The sequence below is a fragment of the Hemiscyllium ocellatum genome, chromosome 38 (assembly GCF_020745735.1).
Source record: "Hemiscyllium ocellatum isolate sHemOce1 chromosome 38, sHemOce1.pat.X.cur, whole genome shotgun sequence".
Taxonomy (NCBI): Eukaryota; Metazoa; Chordata; class Chondrichthyes; order Orectolobiformes; family Hemiscylliidae; genus Hemiscyllium; species Hemiscyllium ocellatum.
In genome coordinates, this window is record NC_083438.1 from 8,113,555 (window position 1) to 8,128,877 (window position 15,323).

Consider the following 15,323-nt stretch of genomic DNA (forward strand, 5'->3'; position numbering starts at 1 on the left):
CAGAGGATAGTGATTGTTGGGGGTTCTCTATCCCAGACATTTGCATCCCTGAAAAGATTGGGAGGGGGTGAGGAGGGTATCAATTAATTTTGAGAGAGTCGAGGGCTACATAGATTTGTGCATGAAAGCGAAATTGCTGCCAAGAGCAGACCAGCACTGACCTACTGAAGGGAAGGGCAGATTTGAGGAGCTAAATAGCCTCGTGTTATTCCAACATTCCCCAGAGTTCAGTCAGTTTGTGGCCTCTTCAAATTCCAGTGTTACTGACGTGAAGTAGCTGAATAGACTGATCCTGTCACTGCATAACAGGATACTAGTGCTCCATGATCTATTCTCGGTACAATTGTATAGGTTCGATGGGCTGATTGGCCTCCTCCTGTAACTGTATATCAGGCTCCCGGGGTTGAAAAGCCTTATGTTGTCCTGGTGTAACTGAAATCCATATTGACTAAATCTACCAACCGAGCAGGGAGTGACCACTGCAGATGCTGGAGATTAGAGTCCACAAGTGTGGCACTGGAAAATCATGGCAGGTCACGCAACATCATAATCGATGTTTTGGACATTCCTGATGAAAGGCTTATGCACGAAATATCGATTCTCTTGTTCCTGCCTGACCTGCTGTGCTTTTTCCAGCGCCACACGTTTTGACGTCTACAGCCCCAACCTAACAGCCTTCCTGGTCACATAATCAAATAACTTTAAGAATTTTTTCACCCATGATCTCCCACGCACGAAGCCATTCTCAATCCTCCTAATAAACCTTGTCTTTCCAAATTAATGTACACCTTATCCTTCAGAGTTTTGTCAAGTAACATATCTACCACAGATGTTAAACTTACTGCTCCATAGTTTCAAGGCTTTTCTTTTTCCCAGTCCTTCTTAAGTAAGGGCACAATATTTGATATCCTCCAGCCTTCCAGGATTTCAACTCCGGTTAATGATGATCAAAATCATCTGCCAGGTCTCCCACAAATGCTTCTCTAGTCCCTTACAGTGTTGTTGGATATATCTGGTAAGGAACGTGAGATGTTTCCAATCTCAAGTATTTTAGTACGTCCAGTACGTCCTATACTGTGATATGGACTGTCCCTAGGAAATCACTCCGAACTTCGCCAAGTTCCTAAGTATTCATGTCTTTCTTCATGTTAAACACAGATGAGAAATATCCATTAATGATCTCGCCCATCTCTTATGGTTCCACACATACATGTCACTTTGGTCGTTGAGGGGTCCTATTTTCTCACTAGTTATTGTTTTTCCGTTAATATACTGAAAGTACCGTTTTGGATTCATCTTAGTCTTCTCAGCCAAGGCTCTTTCATGCCCCCTTTTCGCCCTACTGATTTCCTTCTCCAGTAAATTCCTGCATCCCTTATATATCTTCACTTGATTCCAGCTGGCTCTACCGGAGCTGTTTTTTTTCCAGTCAAAGCCTAAATATCTCTTGTCATCTAAGGTTCCCCATCCCTGCCAACTTTGCTTTCACCCCCACACTAACAAATAGACCTTGATCTCCAGTATCGCACGTTCAAAGGACTCCCACCTGCCAGAGGTCCTTTTGACAGCAACGAACTATTCCAACAAACCCTTTCAAACTTCTATCTAATTCCATCTAAATTCATCTTGCCCCAATTTAGAACTTGAAGCCGTGGTCCAGTAATGTCTCTCTCCATAAATATATGAAAATTAATAGAACTATTGCCGTTGTTCCAAAGTGCTCCCCCACTGTCACCTCTGTCACCTGTTCTCTGTCATTTCCTAAGGGTAAGTCAAAATTTGCCCCTTCCCGCGTAGGAGCAAATGCATACTGATTGAGATAATTTTCCTGGTGCAATTAACAGATTCCACGCCACCAAATGCCTTAACACTCTGGCAGTTCCAGTCAATGTTATAAAAATCAAAATCCCCAATTATGACAATCCTTTTGTTTCTGCATGTCCCACCTCTCTGCAAATATATTAGTTACTCTAATTCTTGGTGAATATTTCGGGGCCTATAGTACAGCCCCTACATCATTACCATACCCCTTCCTATTTATTAGCTCCATCCACAAATCCTCGCTGTTTGATCCTTTAGTTATTTCATCTCTGATTACTGCAGTGGTATTCCCCTTAATGAGAAATGCAACTCCCCCTCCCCGCTTTCCACGATCCCTTTCCTGCCTGAAGCCGCTATACCCTGCCACATTAAGTCCTGTCCCTCCCTTAGCTATGTTTCTGTAATGCCTGTAACATTCTAGTCCCACATAGCTATCAATGCTCTGAGTTCTTCAGCCTTATCAGACAGTCCTCTTGCATTGAAATAAATGCAATTTAATAAAAAAGGCATTCTTGCTCCCTGTTGTGTTCCATCCTGACCCGTATTTTCACTTTACTCTTTCTGATTACTGTATCTCCTTCCAGCCTTGCACTTGCCTCCCTCCTCTTGAGGATCCCACCACCTGCCAATCTCGTTTAAACCATCCCGTGGAACACAAGCAAACCTGACGCCAAGATATTGGTCCCCCTCCGGTGCATGTGCCACCTGTCCCCCTTGAACAGGTCAACTCTGTCACAGAAAAGACCCCAATGATCTAAAACATCTGAGTGTCTTCCCTCTGCACCAATTCTTTAGTTATGCATGTATCTGCCATATCCATCTATTCTTCCTTTCATGAGCTCATGAAACAGGAAATAATCAGGAGTTTACCACTTCGAGGTCTTGGTTTTTAACTTTTCTCCTCGCTCTCTGTAATCAATCTGGAGGACCTCATTCCTATATCTACGTGTATCAGTTGTGATGCCAACGTGCAAAATGACTTCTGGCTGCTCACCCTCCCCCTTGGCAACGTTCTGCAGCTGCTCAGAGACTTCCTGGACCCTTTCACCTAGGACGTAACACCACTTGCTGTATTCCCGATTGAGGCCCCAGAACCTCCAATCTGTCCCACCAACAACCGACTTTCGTATCTCATAGACCCTTTTTAAATTTACCCTTTCCTGCTGTGCCCCCGAGCCAGTGGAAGTGCCACCAACCTGGCTACTGCTGCTTTCGCTTGAACGGTCGTTCCCTCCAACAGTATCTGAAATGGTATATTGTTTTCGAGGGGGATGGCCACAGGGGATAGCTGCACTCTCGGTCTACTCCCTTTGCCATTCCAAAGCTACTCTGCCTGGAACACGATAGGGAGAAAGGACTGGCTGTTGGATTAAATTGTGTTTATTTAAATGCAACAGGGCAGACAGGTAAGACTGATGAACTCAGGGCATGGATCTTTATGTGGGATAAACTGGCCTAACTGCCATCTTGACTGCTGTAATACTAAATTACAACGACTTTATTTGAGCTTGCCTGTACTTTTTTTCTGAGCTGCTGCTGTCTGAAGCCTTTCAAACTAATGACTTACTACTTACTCTGCTACCGACTGCATTTTCTCTATTCCTCCACATTTACTTTTGTTTAGGGAAGAAGGGAGACACTACAGTAATGCAATGTTTGTGCCTTAAACACTTCTTGACACCAAGCCCATGACGGCCTGCTCTCCAGAGCACGTCATTACTTGTACTTAGAGGGTGTCTTGCGGAGTCTTCCTCCTGCTGGTGGTGACTGCACTGAGCCAGATATTCATCCCAACAGCCAATCCGCGTTGTCGCAGTCCCCTGGTCCTATCTGTCGATTAATAATGCATTTATGAAATCCTTGAATCCGTCGAATGCATTCCAAATTGTGTCTCACTCCAAAGGGAGAGAAGTTACGTTCCAGTGAACGCAGGGCTGTTGGAAAAAGAATTGCATTAGACATTGGAGGAACATTCTGGCTCTCTGCGCACTGAGTCTGCGTTTCTGTTCAATTCCGTTATATTTATTCTGATAATCCCCCATTTTACTTTATTGCATTTCCCTATAACCAACCCGTTTTTTTAAAAAAATCAGTCCGCCTCAGCCTTCAAGATGTTTAATGATCTAGCCTCTACAGCCCTCAGAATTTTCTCCAATTATTTCCCTCTCACTGTTGGGAGACTTGGTGGTCTTTAATCCCATACCTTATTTCTAGCACTCTGTGTGAGAGATGTGCTAATATTAGATGTTATCATCACCCATCACACCTTCGCTGTGACCAGAGACAAGAGAAAAAATAAAAATGTCAGAGCCTGTGCTGTTCTCCCTCATCTTCCACATCAGCCTAAGTTACAGCTCACCCGGATCTGGGGATTTGTCCACGATTTACTCTGCATAAACTTCCAATTCTTCCTTGGCTTCTCTATCAATTCCTTCAAGGGGCACACTGTCAGTCTCCCTGAATCCAGGAAGTGCTTCTCCCACCTGAAAACCGATATGAAGCCCATCTTTAAAACATCCTGTGGTTCCGTGCACAGGCTGCCCCGTTGGTCTCTAATACTCCCCCTTCTGTCTGCTGTTACCCTCTTCCTCTTAATAAACTGATATAATGTCTTTGGATTCTTGTTAATCTTACACACTAATATTTTATCACGATCCACCTTCTGCTTTTCTAATGACTTTTTAAGATTAGCCCGACACTTTGCATATTCATTTAGTGCATCCATTGACCTGCTGACTTTGTACCTGCTTTTAGCTTCTCTTTCGTTTTTAATTCTGTTCTGATTTTTTTTTGTTGACACCCGAGGTTCTCTGGGCTTGTTTTCCAAATGTTCTTCTTTCGTGGAACACGTTGGGCGGACACTCTAATTAATTCCATGTTGATCAAGTGATCCCCCAACCTCCCGCCACACGGTGTTCTGCTACAGTTTCACCCAGACGTCACTGCACTTTGGCCAGATCCCGTTATATTTCTTTTTCCTAAAATCCATCTCCCTAATCAAAATACCTTTAATTTACCAGATAGTGATTTTTTAAAAAAAATCTTTTCCTTACCAAACATATAATGAATGATGTCACGGTCACTGACCATATAATGCTCTCCCAAATCCTGCCTTCAATTTCCTGACTGTCTTCATTCCCAAAGTGAGGCACATCACTGCCCCACCAATTGTTGTATCTGCTCCATGATGATACAAAGGGCTTTCTGGAATAAATTGCAAGGCATCTTTCCCTCTTAAAATATCATCACTGCCCTAATTAATGTTTGGAAATTAAATGCCTGTGTACAATAAACCTATTATTGTTTTCACGCAACTCAGTAAATTGGATTTATATCTGTTCCTGCGCTTTTTAAAAAAATCTGGGTGTCTCTAATATTTCCCCAGCAGTGCCTCGGCCATGGTTTTGATCCTGAGTTCTAACCACAAAGCCTCATTCGAAGGTCTTTCCAAGATATCGCCCCTCCTTACTGTAGTAACTGACTCCATAACTAATAATGCAACACCACCTCCTTTTACCCCCTCCTGTCCTGCCTATAGTTTTTGTACCACAGGATATTGAGTTGTCAGCCCTGACATCCCTCAAACGCATCTCTGTATTGGCAACAATGTCACATTTCCACATGTCATCCTTTTCCCTTTTCCCTTATCCGATAATATTCCTAACATTAAGGTAAAGCGCATCCACCTTGGAATGTAACACCTGGAATGCTCTGTACCTCGGTATTTTTCAGTCATTCACTGTTCCTTATCAAGCTGCCCAATTTAAGAACCAAAACTGTAACTCAAATAGTATTTGTTCAAATGCAATTTCGTTTTTAATAAACATATTAATCTAATGCAATTTTCCAGAACTGAGCAATCTGCTCCACATACAATGAGTTTCTGATGAATAATTCCCTGCTCAGTGTGCAGAGGGGACAGTCGTCAGTAATAGGGAAAATGAGGACGGCAGATGCTGGAGATCAGAGTCAAAATGTGTGACACAGAAAACGAACAGCCAGTCAGGCAACATCTGAGGAACAGAGAGTCAAATATTTGTGCATTACCCCTTCATCAGGGGAGCATTCATTCCTTCCCATATTTTTCATACCATGGTTCACAGGATATTCGGAAACATACATGCTTAGAGAAGCAGCACGGTATATAGTCCTGAAATGGATAGCAGTCAATCACTTGGTTCGACAGGGAGTAGACAATTTCAGGAGAAGTACAGACTAATTGAAGTACAAACATAAGAATAGATAAATCCTCTGAGCCAGAGGGGAAACAACGTAGGTCGCTACATGAAGAGCAGTAAGAGATTTCTGCGCATTTGGCGATGATCTTTGCGTCTTCACTCTCCATTGGAGTAGTGCCAGATGATTGGTGGTGGCAAACCTTACTCCCTTGTTCAGGAAAAGGAATTGGGATAATGCTGAGAATTACAGTCCAGTCAGTCTTACATCAGTATTGGGCAAAGTAGTGGAGAGGATTCAGGTAGACAGACATTATGATTACTTGGAAAATCATAGCTTGATTAGAAATAGTCAACATGGCTTTGTGAGGGGCGAGTCATGCCTCACAAAACCTATGTAATTATTTGAGGGCTGGATCAAACATATTGAAGAAGGTAGAGCAGTGGATGCGGTGTGCATGGATTTTAACAAGGCGTTTGACCACATTCCCCATGGTAGATTCATTCAGAATGTAAGGAAGCTTGGGATACAGAGAAACCTATTTGGCTGGATACAGAATTCACTGGCCCATAGAGACACTATGTGGTAGCAAACGAGACGTACTCAGTCTGCAGCTCGGTGAAAAGTGGTGTTCCATAGGATTCGGTTCTGGGAACTCTGCTGTTTGTGGTTTTTATAAATGATTTGGATAAGGAAGTGGAAGTGTGGGCTAATATGTTTATCAATGGAACAAAGGTCGGTAGAATTGGGAATTGTGTGGAAGGCTTGTTGTAATTTGCATTGGGACATTGGCAGGATGAAGAACTGGGCTGATAAGTGGCAGGTGGATTTCAACCTGTAAAGGTGTGTAGCGATTCATTCTGGAAAACTAAATTTGAATGCAGAATACTGGATAAAAGATAGATAGTGCTTGTCAGGTCCCCAACAATTCACCCTCCTGTCTAGGTAGTTTCCCTGCCACCACAGGAATACAAGACCTGTGTCCACATCTCCCCCCTCCTCCCCCAAGGCCCTAAAGATCCTTCCACATCCTTCAAGGTTTCAGCTGCAGTTACACACATGTCCGGTACTTTATCCATTGTTCCCAATGCGGTCTTCTATATATTGGGGAGATAGGAACTCTACTCGCAGAACAATTCAGAGAACATCTCTGGGACACCCGCACCAAGCAACACCACTACCCCGTGGCGGAATGCTTCAACTTCCTCTCCCACACTGCTTAAGACATGGAGGTCCAGGGCTTCAACCATCGCCACTCCCTTGCCATCTCATCTTCGAACTCGGGACAATCCAACCCCACAGCATCAATGTGGATTTCACCAGTTTCCACATTTCCCCTCCTCTCACCTTATCACACTTCCAAACTTCCAGCCTAACACCGCCCTCATGAACCGTCCCATCCTTTTATTCAAAGTGGGAAAGGATTTTGTTTAGATTCCCTACAGAGTGGAAGCAGGTCCTTTGGCGCAACAAGTCCATACCAAATCTCCAAAGAGTAATCAATTTCTCTCTGACTAATGCACCTATAACTATGGGCAATGTAACTTGGGCAATTCACCTGGCTTGGACATATTTGGACTGTGATAGAAACACCCGGAGGAAACCCATGCAGACAAGTAGGAGAATGTGCAAACTCCACACTGAGAGTCGCCTGTTGCTGGAATCGAAACTGGTCCCTGGCACGGCGAGGCAGCAGTGCTCACCACTGAGCCACCGTGCCCACCTGTCCATCTTCCTTCCCACCTATCCACTGCACCCTCCCCTCCGATGTATCACCATTACCCACACCTCCGTCCAACTACCGCATTCTCAGTTACCTTTAACCAGGCCCAAACCCTCCCATTTGTCACTCCACCTTCATGGATCCCATTCTTATTACTGATGAAGGGCTTTTGCACGAAACGCCGACTTGCCTGCTCCTAAGATGCTTCATGAGCTGCTGTGCTTTTCCAGCTCCAGCCTCACGAATCTAACTTCCAGCATCTGCTATCTTCGCTTTCACTTTGTTAACATCTCCACTCAGTGCCTGTCCAGGTTGCAGATGTATGGAGTCTGGGATGGAGGCCAAATGTCTTCACCATAAGTAATTTGTGTGGTGTGCTTCTGACACTCCATGATCACATCTGCTCTCTGGGCAGGGTCGGATTGAAAATGAATTTGTAAAGGTTGGTTGTTAGCGAGTCAATGATGTCTAATTTGGACACCATTTGTACTTACAAAGAGACCAATGATAGCCTGGTGGCTCGTTTCCCCCCGGCCAAGGTGAATTCCAAACGATTTGTTGTGAAATAATGATTGAATGACTGACCTGAATCACGTGATCGTGCTCTGGTACATTTAGGTGCAGGCCAGGATCTCACTAAGTGCCACAGGCAGCTATGAGTTTCAGTAACACTCTGCCTGAATTCAGATCCTTTTAAATCTATATTTTCAACGAAGCTGATGATTGCAAGGTAATGGGTTTAGTGATCCAAAAAAATCAGATATTTGCTATGTTTCATAAATTGCACAAAAATAAGATGTGAAGTATGATTATTCAACCAAACAATAATTGCAACATCTCTGAAAACAATGAGCTTGATGTTATAGTTGCGGAATTAAAGTATAAACTCCTGTCAACATTTAATGATTCAAAAATAAAGAATGCGCATTTTATATTATTTTGAATAAATAATATTCTGTCTGACTATAGACGTGATTGCAACTACACACTCATTGTCGGTATTCAAATAAATACATTGTCACACCAACATTTAAAAGTACTTGGCATCTGACCGATTATATATTCAGACTGAGAAAATAATTGAGCAATCATATAGAAAAAGCGTTCATACATACTGAAATAACAACCAGTTTAATTTCTGACTTGAACATACGAGCTTCTGCTATTTACCAACAATTTAGAAATGACAATAATTCAACATTCACTATGAATATTAACTTAAATAAATGATTTGTCACATTACTTTGTAGCGAACAATAATTTGAAATCTTGTACTTTTTATAAAGAATTAATGGCATTTAATGCGAAATTTGGTTAGTGACAAAAATCGATGAGCATATTTCCGTATGACAGAAAAGTCAAACATTTACAAAGTGTTTTGCACTAAAGCAAAGAAATATTTGTTTTACTAATTGGGATACAAGATTTAAAATATTTATGTGCTGAGTACTAATTAGACTTCATCATCAAGCTGGCATTGCAATACTTGCATTTTAACAGGTTATGCTGCAGCAAATATGATCAGATATTTGCCATCATTTACACTAGGAAATGATCAGATACTGACGTTGACTTACATCTGTACATGATAGAGTACAGAAATTTAATGGACAGACAGAGGTTATTGGGTCACTGTGCATGCAACAGTTCCCGAAATGTCTCCCTAACTCCTCCCATTTGCCACCTGGTCTCTGTCGCCCTTTCCATTCGTTACTTACAAATATATATCCAGTTCCCTTTTGAATCTTCATTCACAAATTTCCCAAACAGAGCATACTAAATTCTAACAATTCCCTCAATAAAGAAGTTTTTCCTTATCTCGCTCCTCGATCTTGTGCTGACAATCTTGAAACCAGGACTCTTACACGCTGTAATGCCAACGAACAGAAACAAAGTATTCGTATTTTAACCTGTCAATTTTTTCCATAATTTCGAGCACTGCAATAAGTTCACAGCTTTGTTCGTTCTGCTTAATCAAGAGTAACTCTAATTGTACGTACCCTACCTTTAACCAATTAATTCATTCCAGTTGTCATTCTGATTATTTATAAGGTTACTGGTATTCATCTCCAAACTAATGTGGTATGTGTTGTTTGTGTGCATGTGTGTGTGTGTGTGAGAGAGAGAAGAATCCTCTGGAATATCTGAATTCCTCCCAGTGCCGCGTGGAAAAGAGGTAATGATTAGGAAGGTGGTATAGTTTAACATGTGGTTAAAGAAGTAGTACAGGCGTGAGGGTTTCAACTTTTGGATCATTAGGGTCTCTCACAGGGCAAGTGAGAGCTTTCAAAAATGGACAGATTGCATCTTAACTGGAGGAGCACCAACATCCTTGTGGGGCAGTTTTCTAGTGGAAATCGGGTGGTTTGAAACTAATAAACCAGGAGGCTGGGAATCAAAGCAGCAGGTCCGAAACTGAGCAGAAGGTACAGGTGAATAGGACAGCAGGCATGGCCAGGCTCATGACCATGATGAAGGATGGACCATGTCAATTGAAAATGTGAGTTGGAGATTTGAATAAATGATAGAGATGAGGCGCATTATTATCAGGGATTCACAAATCAGGTTGGACAGTGTGAGGAATGTGATGGAATGAAGTATGTTAGATCAGGAAGCTCGTGTACAAAAAGTATAAAAGAGAAAGATAAACCAAAAAAACTTATTTAAAAGGTTTGTACCTAAAAGCACAAAGTGTTTGGAAAAAAAATATTGGTGAGCTGACAATAGTTACAGAGTCAAATGGGTATGATGTGGGGTGGACTACTGAAACATGGTTACAGGGAGATCAAGACTGCACAGTGACATGTCCAAGGGCACTCACTATTCCGGAAGGTTAGACAAGGAGAAGCAAGAGGTGGAATTGATGTATTGGTTAAGTATGATATCAAGGCTGAATTAGGAAATTATATTGGTACGAGGGAACGACATGTAAATCAGTCCAGACATAAACAAAAAGCAAGACAAGAAACCTCTTGGGAAGAGTAAAATTCAGCTACTGTCCCTCCGAAGTATTTCTGAGTTCGGAAGTAATGACGGCTGGTGACAAGTGCACAACAGTGGGATGAACATGCATATAGACTCAATTAATCAACTTGGCAAAGGAATCCTCGAAGAACAATTCGTAGACTGTATGAAGGATAGTTTTTGAGAGCAACATGTCATGGATTCAACCAGAGAATGGGTTACTTCAGATTTGATATTATGTAACAAGAAAGGATTGATAAATGATCTTGCAGTTAAGGATCCTCTTGGAAGCAGTGACTCCAACATGTTATAGTTTCGAACTCAGATTGAATGTGTAAGGACAGAGTCACATATGACGGTTTTAGTGTTGAGCAATGATAAGTATATTGGGCTAAGGAAGGAGTTGGCATGGGTGGACTGGTCAGGAAAAAGCAAAACTATCAAGGTCAGGACAGATAAAAAAGCGTGAAGACACAAGGAGATACTAAATAACCTCTCAATTAAAGTATATTGGTGAGAGGAAGAGGAATTGCGGAATGGAGAAAAATCAGTCATGATTTGACACGGAAATCAACAATAGCTTGAGGGAAAAGTCTTGGGCAAATCATATTACACAAGTTAGTCACACTCTGGAGGACTGGGTAAGGCAGTGGCATAGTGGTGTTATCGCTGAACTGTTAAGCGAGAGACCCAGATAATGTTCTGATGACCTGGATTTGAATTCTGCCATTTTAGATATTGGAGCTTGAATTAAAATATGGAATTAAGAGATTGATGGTGATCATGAATCGATTGTAAGGGAAAAATTATCTGGTTCACTAATGTCCTTTAAGGAAGGAAACTTTCAACCTTAGCATAAATTCATCACTCTCTGGCTGAAGACGTTTCTCCTTATCTCCGATATAAAATGTCTTTCTTAACTATGAGACTATGCCTTTGGGTCCTTTCCCTCCTTACAATGGAAACATCTTTCTGACCTCTATTGTGGCCAGGCATTTAGCACTTTGTATGATTCAATTAGATTCCCTCATCCTTCTCAACTTCACAGTATTCTCATACGTTAGGCTTTTAATTCCTGAGGCAATTCCTGTGAACTGCCTCTGAACACGCTCCGGGACAGTATATCTTTCCTGAGATATGGGACCCAAAACATCACAAATAAAACAAATGTGGTCTGATTAGAGCCTTATAGAGTCTCAGAAATACATCCATGCTTTTATATTTAATACCTCTAAATAAATGTCATCAATGTATTTGCCTTTGTGACCAGTCGTGCCACCTGAAATAATGAACTTATGATGTACAATAACAAATTACCATGGAGTTACAAAAATGAACAATGATTAAAACATGCTGGGAAATGGATCGCGGCCTTGAGTAAACTCTCTGTGCAAATTCACATGCGGCAAAATCCAGACAGGCTGCAGCTACCTACAGACGGTTTGTAAACAAACTTGACAGCTACAGACCCTGCAATACAAACCTGGAATTTAATTTGAATGGGACAACGGAATGCCGCCGTTGGGCCATCAATGTGCCAACCCTTGGTTGGGTCTGATTGATCAGAGTTATCCAACATGGTCATTCGTGTTGACAGATCCTCCATATCCTCCCAAAATGAGGTGAAGACTCTGAAGAATGAGAATCACCACAAACCCCACTTAGCGCAGTAAATCGAGAATAACCACCAAAGCAGAAGATGCATCCAAGTCCATCGTAAGAAGGAGAAATCAGCACGTGGAACCCGGCAACGTTCTGTTGGGGTGGTATACGATCATACAAAGCTAAGTTAAAGCATAAGGTAGTCTGTTGCGTGTTTCGTTATATGAGATAGTAAAATCTATTGTTCCAAGATTAATTGTGTTCAATAAACAGATGTTGTTGTTTATGAGTCGACTCACAGTTCTTTTGGTGAATATGACATTTCACAACACACTGTGTCGTGATATAAAAGTTCCCTAACAATTGCAGTTCGCCTGCAAGTTTACCTTGAGACAATCTTGGCCGAGAACTCCCAAATCTCTCTGCACTTCAGACTGAAGAATTTTCCCACATTTAGAAAATAATCCATGCCTGTATTCTTCTTACCAAAGTGCATGACTTCACATAGCCCCCAATGTACTCCATCTGCCACTTCCTTGCCCACTCTCCTAATGTGTCTAAATCGTTCTGCAGCCTCTCCATTTCCGCAATTCTACCTGTCTCTCCACCTATCTTTATATCATCTGAAAAGTTAACCAGAATGCCCTGAGAACATTGATCTAGACCATTAATTTACAAAGTTAAAAAGTCGTGGTCCCAACGCTGAGCCTTGTGGAATATGACATGTCTCTCGCTACCAAACTGACAGCACCATTTTTATCTTTACTCACGGTTTTCTGCCTTTTTAACCCTTGTTGTTTCTCAATTCCACCCACACAGATTCTACATTATCTGTTCATATTTCAGTGATGGAAACTGAGTTATGGGACTGCAAAACACTTTAGCATTGTCGCTAATTTATAGCTTGGACATGGACTAAACATATGACATTATCGATTCCACTGAATTGTGGCGACAAACTATGGCTTTGACTTAATATTCTGTTTGCATTATGGAAGCATATAAACATGTGAAACTGCTTGAGAGGACACAGACAATTTCAAATGTTTGTATTCTTCCAGAATACAGACAGAATATTTGGTCAAAGACATAAGCTGTCGTCACATTCCAAAGGAATTGACAATGTAATATTTTTACTTTTTTTGTTTATGAAGAAGACACGAGTTAATAAGGAGATATAAGTGGGTCAAATGAACAACAAATATTGGTGTATGGAGTATAGAATGGAAAATGTGTCTGTGTTCAAATATGTTGGAAGTTTAATGGACATGCACGAATTCTTTAAATGGAGAGATTGGTTTGAGGCACAGAGGAATCAGGCACCTGGATCACACAAAAAAGGTCGTGTACATCAAGGTTTTAGAGAGACCAGACAAATGTTGAACGTTTTGTCAAACAGAATTCATTCAGAACTAGGAAGAATTTTCTACAGTTTTACAGAGTGCTGGTGAGACCACATCGAAAGAGTTATGGGCATAATGACCTGCAAAGCCGTCCAGACAAGATTCACTTAACTGACTCCTATGAAGAATTATATTTCAGGAGGAAATGTTGACCAGACTGGCCATGGATCTCCTGGAGTTTAGCTGGACAATATGTGATCTTATTTAACCGCAGAATATTCCGAATAGTCTTTTTAAGTTGAATTCTGAAAGAATATTTGAGTTTGTACGAGAGATTACAACAAGTGGATGGAAAGTAAAACTGGAGAGTATCTCAATTCATAAGATGTGGACTGTTTAAGCCCTCTCAAAGTATTGTGTATTCGTGAACTCTCTTACCAGAGAGCGATGGAGGCTTGGACATTGAATATTCATAAGGCAGAGGCAGGCAGATTCTTGACTAAGAACTACACACTCACGTTGTTAGAGCAAAGAAGGAACACTTACGTCTGATGTAGTTTCTACGTTTTCCTTGTCTTCATCTACCAGAAAATTAGGAGACCATTCTCATGAACAGATTGATGAGCACAAATTTTCAAATGTGCTTTTTAAACAAAGCAAAAACTCCTTTGAAACTGCTTTAGAAATTAGATAATGTCGAGTAGATGTCTTAATTGTGCAGCTTCCTTTTATTTGTTGTTTGTGAGGTGAGTTTCGTTATCAAAGCCGCCGATCTGTTGCTTATGTTTAATTTCCGCTCATAATACGTTCGTGAACCCCAATGGTCGTCGTGGAACATAACATTTTTGTTTCAGGGAGAGTTACAGAATTCTGAACAAGTGACAGTGAAGGGACAATGCTTTCGATTTAAGTCAGGATGCAATGTGACATTGGCGATTATATTCTTCACTAATTGATGCTCACAAGCAATGAAAATGGTGAGACTATTTTCTGTTTACAAGAATTAAAGTGATAGAGTTTTATGACACACAAACAGGCCATTCAGGGCAACATGTCTACACCAATCAGAAAACACCAAACTACATTCATGAAGATTACCTCAAGTCGCATGGCCGACTCTACTCTGGCATTTTGTGCTCATTCGGCTGCTGATTAAATGCTGCATTAACTTGTATTATTCGTGACCTGGGCTGTCAGTTGGCCTTTTATTTCAATGTATTCACACTACTTCAAAGTCTGCAACAAGCTCATCAGATCAATAAACATGGTTACATTGTTCAATTATTAGGAGGATATTGGATTTTTCAAAAATTCATTTGGGATTTTAATGGAGCTAGACCAGCATGAATTTGTCTTGCGAAGTTCCAGTCCAGTTGGTGTTGGTCCATCCAAGTGGTTGTTGAGAGGGAGTCCCAGCTGTGCATTTTATGTGCTGGTTTAGCTGGGAGTAAACACTACTGGTGGTGGATGTATTGTTAAACAAGCAGCTGGACTGTGATGAACAGCTGGCAGAAAAGCTGGCTTTTTGTCAAAGCAAATATGTGCCATAGAATTTATTATTCTGCAGAGAAATAACAACCTTACAACTAGAAGTCTACATAACAAAGAATGAAAGTTTGTTTCTATGTTATTGGTGCCTTTAAACTAATGGTGTCAAACAGCTGGAATAATGTTGGTGGGCTTATTGAAGGAAA